Source organism: Oryctolagus cuniculus, chromosome 20, assembly GCF_964237555.1.
Source record: "Oryctolagus cuniculus chromosome 20, mOryCun1.1, whole genome shotgun sequence".
Taxonomy (NCBI): domain Eukaryota; kingdom Metazoa; phylum Chordata; class Mammalia; order Lagomorpha; family Leporidae; genus Oryctolagus; species Oryctolagus cuniculus.
The window spans coordinates 49,425,627-49,432,744 of record NC_091451.1 but is presented as its reverse complement, the minus strand read 5'-3'; the positions used below and the strand labels follow the sequence as shown (position 1 = coordinate 49,432,744).

The 7,118-nt window shown below is 43.5% G+C and overlaps 1 pseudogene; it reads left to right on the top strand.

The window, feature by feature from the left end:
- Positions 1 to 2,120: 2,120 nt before the first annotated feature.
- LOC138847256 (immunoglobulin heavy variable 3-74-like) lies at positions 2,121 to 2,708 on the top strand (annotated as a pseudogene).
- The last annotated feature ends 4,410 nt before the right edge of the window (positions 2,709 to 7,118 follow it).

The following is a 7,118-nucleotide window of genomic DNA, read 5'->3' as shown; positions in this document are numbered from 1 at the left end:
GGACATGCATGATGGGCCCAATATATCATTTTATATGTTGCCTTTATATCTTTTTTAAAAAGTTCAAGATACTATTTCACTTATTTTGATATTTGTATTTACATATTTTTTCAAAAAGGCAAAGAGACTGAGACTGACAGTGATCTTCTAATTCCTGGTCACTTCTCAGATGGTTACAAAAGCTTCAGCTGGGTCAGGTGACAGCCATGTGCTTGGAATTCTGTCCAGGTGTCCACATGGCAGTACTTGGAACTTCATCTACTGCCTCCCAGAAGGGCTTAGGCAGGAATCTGACACTGGAACCAAACTAGGACACAGCACTCAGCATCCTGACATGGGAGGCAGGAATCCCTCAGGCTCACTCCAGTGCTGCTCCTGTCACCACCTTATCATCACTGCATTTAAGAAATTGATTGCTTCCCTTGGGATCAGTGGCTTGAGTTCATTCAACATTTGGAAATAGGCTCCTAACCATATGTATAATTAATGTTTCATTTATTTTAAGTATTTATTTTATTTGAAAGGCAGTGTTATAGCAAGAGAGAAAGCTATCAACAGATGGAGAGTGAAGTTTCCATTCACTGCTTTTCTTCCTGAATGGCTGCAAAGGCTGGGATGCCTGAGCCGGAAGCCAGGAGCCTGGAACTTCCCCCAGTTTCCCACAGAGTTGGAAGGGGACAAACACTTGGGTCATGGTACACAGTGATCATCATTGTACGTCCTGCCTCTGTGAGTTCAAGCTTGTGGACTGCATGTATAACTAATGTCACATACTATGTGTCAACATCTACCTGCATTATTTCTGTTAACATATTATGCTCCAGGCTGACCCATGATTTCCTAACGACCGAACAACCTCCTTCTTAACACTGAATAATATTCCCTGTCAAATGTAACAGACTGCATTCACTGTTTTAGGCACATTTCACTTTATTGTAGCCTGAACTATTGTGAACACAGCTGCATTACCTGAACCCAGGACTGCGGGTGAATAGTGACACAGTGACTTCTATCCAGTGCTTGAGCTGAACTCAGAGTCATGGTTACTAGACACAGGGAAGAGGGGGAACACAGGGCAGCTGATATCAGGGCAGAAAGCACTCGCAGGAAGGAATAATTCTGCCCACACCACCGTGGGCTGACTCAGTTCACCACAACCCACGACAGATTCCATGAATAATGAGAACTGAGGCCTCCAGGCCCCTCCAACTCAGAGTGATGGAAAGGAGGTGGAAATGTGAATGACATTCAGTTGATCTGTGCCCATTTCTACAACACACAGATTCCAATAGCACACTACACCCCACTACCATGTACAGTGTTCTGTGTTCATGACGAGTGTTAAATAAGGCAATGGATGAATAAGGAAACAAAACATAGTTAACCTTAAAAGAATCCACTTGCAGTCTTTTATCTGTTTAAAAGTGGGAGGCAGGCATTAAGACAAAATCAGCAAAGTCCCCACTAGGGACACCCGTGTTCCCATCAGAATGAATCATTCAGTCACACGACTTCCCACACTTTTTCTGATAATGCATTTTGGAAAACTGTAGATGACACTACAAGTGAATGAGCCCCTACCACTGACGTGGGAAACAAAGTTGCAGTTTTGGGCTCCAGGTTTTAGAAAGGCTAAGTCCTCGGTGTTGTAGGCACTTGGGATGTTTGGGGCTGTCAATCAAAGGTGGAAATCTCCCTTTGTCACCTTTTCTGTCCATCTCTACATTTCTCTTTCTCTCACCCCTTCTCTCACTGTCACTATTCCAATGTTATTCAAATAGTTAAAAATGAACCAATGGTTATTTAAAAATGAAGGACATGATAACACTGGATTATTAAGGATACACACATATTAAAATGAAACAAGGTCATTGCCTTCAATTGTTTAAACAACAATGATAATGTAAAGATTTATATGATCTGAATCCTATCATAGCCATCAACCTACACCACAGGACACCACATCTGCCCTGGGCACTGTTCTGTCTGAGGCATCAGACCCCATGCCTGCTATATAGGGGCAGCACATGAAAACAGGGCCTCCCTCTGCCCATGAAAACCAGCCCAGCCCTCACCCTGCAGATATGGCACAGGAGCTCCAGCCCCAGGACTCCCAGGTGTCCACTCAGTGATCACACTCAACACAGACGCTCACCATGGAGACTGGGCTGCACTGGGTTCTCCTGGTCGCTGTGCTCAAAGGTAATGATGTGGAATGCAGGGCACTGAGTCTGGGAGAGGACATGAGTGAGAAACACAGAGAGTGTGAGTGACAGTGTCCTGACCAGGACATGTGTGTTTCCAGGTGTCCAGTGTCAGGAGCAGTTGGTGGATTCCGGGGGAGGCCTGGTCCAGCCTGGAGGATCCCTGAAACTCATCTGGAAAGCCTCTGGATTCACCTTCAGTAGCTACTGGATTTGCTGGGTCCACCATTCTCAGGGAAGGGCCCGGAGTGGATCAGATGCATTTATCCTGATTATGGTAGCACAGGCTATGTGAGCTCGGTGAATGACAGATTCACCATCTCCAGCCACAATGCCCAGAACACGGTGGATCTGAAAATGAACAGTCTGACAGCCGTGGACACGGCCACCTATTTCTGTGCCAGAGACACAGTGAGGGACCCTCAGGCTGAGCACTGGGGACCCAGGAGATCTACTGTGATCTCCTCCATAGCAGATTCCCCAGAAATGAACAAATCCCACTAGGCCTCACTCGCAGAGCTTCCCACACTTCTCCTGTGGTCATCTTGGGAGCTCAGCTAAAACACACACCTCAGCCACAAGCAGATCAGAGAGGTTTGCTTCTACACCAATTGTAGGCCTGATGACACAGAACCTGTCATTCAGGATGAAGAAGCTAATTGTCTATCATAGTTATTTGAGACTGCAGAAGACTTGGGACCAGTTCTAAACACACAATTTTTTTATTTATATAAATAACAGCTGATAGAGACTGTTCATTTTATTTTTACAGCTCATTTTATTTATCCAGTGCTTACAGAGATTTCCTTTTTATTTCTTTGGGATACAGGCTATTCATCATACATATGGTATGTAAATAGTTACTTCCCTTGTGTGTAGGCTGCTCACTTCTCATCTGTCCACTTACAGTGCAGAAGCTCTGTAGTCTATGCAGCATCATCTGAAAATGTTTTCTTACATTGCATGAACTTTGGGGATCTAAAAGAAAAATCAAGGCCAGACTACTATCAGGGAGATTTTGCCCTATGTTTCCTTCTAGTAGCTGTACAATGGATTTTGCATCTGATGTCAGATCCTGGTTGTTCAATGCTTTTTATGTAAACATCAAGACCATGCACCCCCTGTCAGTGCTGTTACGTTGGGGTGAGGACAAACCACATCCACACCCATAGGCTGCTCCCAGCATTCCGTGTGGTTCTGTTAGGGCCACTGGGGACCTCAGCTTCCTCCATGAGGCCCTGACATTGAATCTACTCATGGTGGGAGTCGTCACTGGATGCACTCCCCAGAGGCGACACCATTCCACAGCTCCCAGGCACCTGTGCTGGTTTTAATCAGTGGTGGTCATTGTGGGGGTTGCCAGGGGCAAGGACACCTGATCAGACCTCCTGACTCAGTGTTCTCCTGCAGGCACTGGGTCCCAGCAGTGTGGCCCTTCCACCTGCCCTTACCCTCTTGCACAGCAGAGCCCACTCCTCCACCAGGTCCTCTCCCTCTGCTGCTGGACCCTGTCCCCGACTGTCACTTCCCCACGTGTCATGCTTTTTCTCCCCAGTCCTCAGCTTTGGGGGTGGAGCCATCCCCTGAAGATGCAGACTTCTGTGTCTTGGGGGATCAGTGCTGGCACAGTGTCTGGGGTGGACTCTGCTCACGAACATTTTCTACAAGATCCCACCAGGACATTGGTCATGATGGTTTCCTCCTGCAGGTGAATCACTTTCCTACTCAGTGGACACAGAGGAGCAGGGTCTGGGGTATTGAGGCTGAGGATGCTGTTCCTGCAGAGCCGTGAGCAGAGCCAGCACGGCTTGGTGTGAGTGTGGTCTCTCCAACTGAGCAGCTGAAGGCTGCATGTTAGGTGGAACTTACCCTCCATACTTGATGCACGGAGCCTCCCATCATGCATGTAGGGATCTCACCACCCAGTGATCCAACTGAGAGGGGCTCTAGGGAGGGGACAAGGCCATGAGGGTTGCTGCCTGCATGTAGGGAATACGACCTCTAGAGAGACCCTTCAGTAACTCAAGTTTTAACTTTCAGTTATTCCCATATGAGGCAAAGAAAAAGAGAGAAAGACACTCCCATGCACTGCACTTTCCCAAGTGTCACTCTGGCCAGCTCTGCTTCCCAGCCTCACCCAGATTCCGGACAACAATCCGGCACATCCACAAGAGTGACAGGGCCCAAATGTCCTCCCATAAACTTCTGATTCCTGGGGCTGCAGGAGCAGGAAAGTGGTATTGGGAGCCAGTGACACACATGAGACACAGGCTCTCCTTTGGTGGACGAACGCATCTCAAACAGTGCAAATTTTAATGTTTTATTTCCTGTATTTCCATGAAATTTGATAACACAGTTAAGACTGATATACTCACAGTTGTGTCAAATATGATATACCTACACTACTTTACTTTGAATTTTATTCTTATCAGATTTTCAGACCCCTATCTTACACCTTACACAAAATCCACTCAACATAGAATAAAGGTGTAAATCTATGACCCTACAATATCCAATTATTAGAGAACATTTGGGAAATGCTGCAAGACATTGGAATAGGCAAAGAGTTCTTGGAAAAGAACTCAGGGGCATAGGCAGTCAAAACCAAATCTAATAAATAGGATTACATCCAATTGAGAAGTCTCTGTATAGCAAAAAAAAAAAAAACCCTCAGGAAAGTAAAGAGGCATCTTACATAATGGGAGATATTATTTGTAAGCTATGCAATTGATATAGATTAATAACCAGAATCTACAAAGTGATTAAGAAACTCCACAACAACATAACAAATAACCCAGTTAAGAGATGGGCCAAGGACTTACACATTTTTCAAAAGAGGAAGTCCAAGTGGCCAACAGACACATGAAAAAATGTTCAGGATAACTAGCTGTCAGGGAAATGCAAATCCAAACTACAATGTGGTTTCACCTCACCCCAGCCAGAACAGCTTCATACAAAAATCAACAAACAACAAATGCTGATGAGGATGTGTGGAAAAAGGTGCCCTAATCCACTGTTGGTAGGAATGCAAACTGGTAAAGCCACCATGGAAGACAGTATAGAGATACCTCAAGACTCTGAATATAGACCTACTATATGATCCATGAACCCCACTCCTGGGAATTTACCCAGGGGAAATGAATTCACTACCCAAAGTAAGTTATCTGTACCTCCGTGTTTATTGCAACCAATTCAAAATAACTAAGAAATGGAATCAACCTAAATGCCCATCAACCAAAAACTGGATAAAGAAATTATGGGATATTTATACCTGGAATAATACACAGTGGTAAAAACAATGAAATCCAGTTATTTGCAACACAATGGATGAATCAAGAAAAGCTCATACTTGGTGAAATAAGCCAGTCCCAAAGGGACAAATACCACATGTTCTTCTTGATAGGTGAGAACTAACAGAGAACCTAAAAGGAAATCTAGAGAAGTGAAATAGATACTTTAAGAATGGATAACTAGAACTGCCCTTGTCTTAACTGTCGAGGAACAGGTGTTTTTTTTTTTTTTGGTTTTGTTTTTGGTTATTTTTCTTCCTACTATTTTTTGAACTTTTACTTAACATAGAGTCAATCATACGTGCATAAAGTCAATTGAAAATTGATCCCAGTAAAAAATAAGGATGGAAATAAGCATGGGAGGAGGAATTTGGTAACTGCAAAGCTGTATAGTTCTGCATACTTTCCTACAGACTTACTTCTGAGGGTGCAGTTTAAAAACATGAGTGGGACTCCAAGTCCCAATAGCTTAGTGGTAAAAACGTCATCATAATTGTTAAAGTGATCATATTAAGTGTTAACATGAAGATTTAGATAGGATAAATTGTGAAAGTGATCATATAAATAGGATCAATGCCTGGTAATAATATAAATAGAATTATAAAGGACAGAAAGTTCCAACATGGGAAGAAGTCCACACAGCAGACTCATTGAATGACAATCGCTTTAAGTAACACTCTGACCTCAGAATCAGCCCTTAAGTCAACCTAGTCTGGCTAAAAAGCTGTGATAGCATTTCAGGCATGGAAATCTAAGACACTGTGGCAAAAATGTTCTGCCTAAAGGATCTCTGTAAGTGAGAACCCAGGGGAAAGAAGTGGCCTCAAAGAAGGAGGTACTTTTCTCTAAAGCGAGAAGAAAATGTCCACTTTACTTATGGTCTTGTCCAAATACTGACAGTTTGTGGACTCAAAAGGCTTCCATAGCCTAAGCAGCTCATGTCAAGAGGCTCAGGTGGTCACTGACATCATATGTAAGAGTGTTTATTGTTAAATTAACAACAGGTCTCACTGTGCACTAACTCCCCATGCAGGACCTCCATCCTCAATGAGTTCTATTATGAGAGTTAACTGTAAAACCAGTTCTCAAACAGTTCTTGGATGTGTGTGTGTGTGTGTGTGTGTGTGTGTTTAAATCTTTACATAGTATAGAGTTGGTCTTCTGTGTACAAAGTTAATTGAAAATAAATCTTAATGGAGAATGGGAATGGCAATGTGAGAGGAGGAGGAGGAGGGGTGAGAGAGTGGATGGGAGGGTGGGAATGCTGGGAAGAATCACTATATTCCTAAAGCTGTACGTGTGAAATTTGTATTCCTTAAAAAATAAATTTTAAAAAATTAAAAGTTAAAAAACAATGATATTGTTATGTTCCTAAATATTCTCCAAGATTTTAAAAGATTTGTTGATACTACATATGGAATATTTAAGAAAAAGTTTTATTATTTATTGAAAGTCAGTGTTACACAGAGAGAGGGAAAGACACAGAGACAAGTTCTTCCATCTGCTGGTTCATCCCCCAGATGACAGTGACACCAGGAGACAGGAGTTTCTTCGGGGTCTCCCACGTGGGTGCAGGGGCCAAATACTAGGACCATGCTTTTCTGCTCTCCCGGGTGCATCAGCA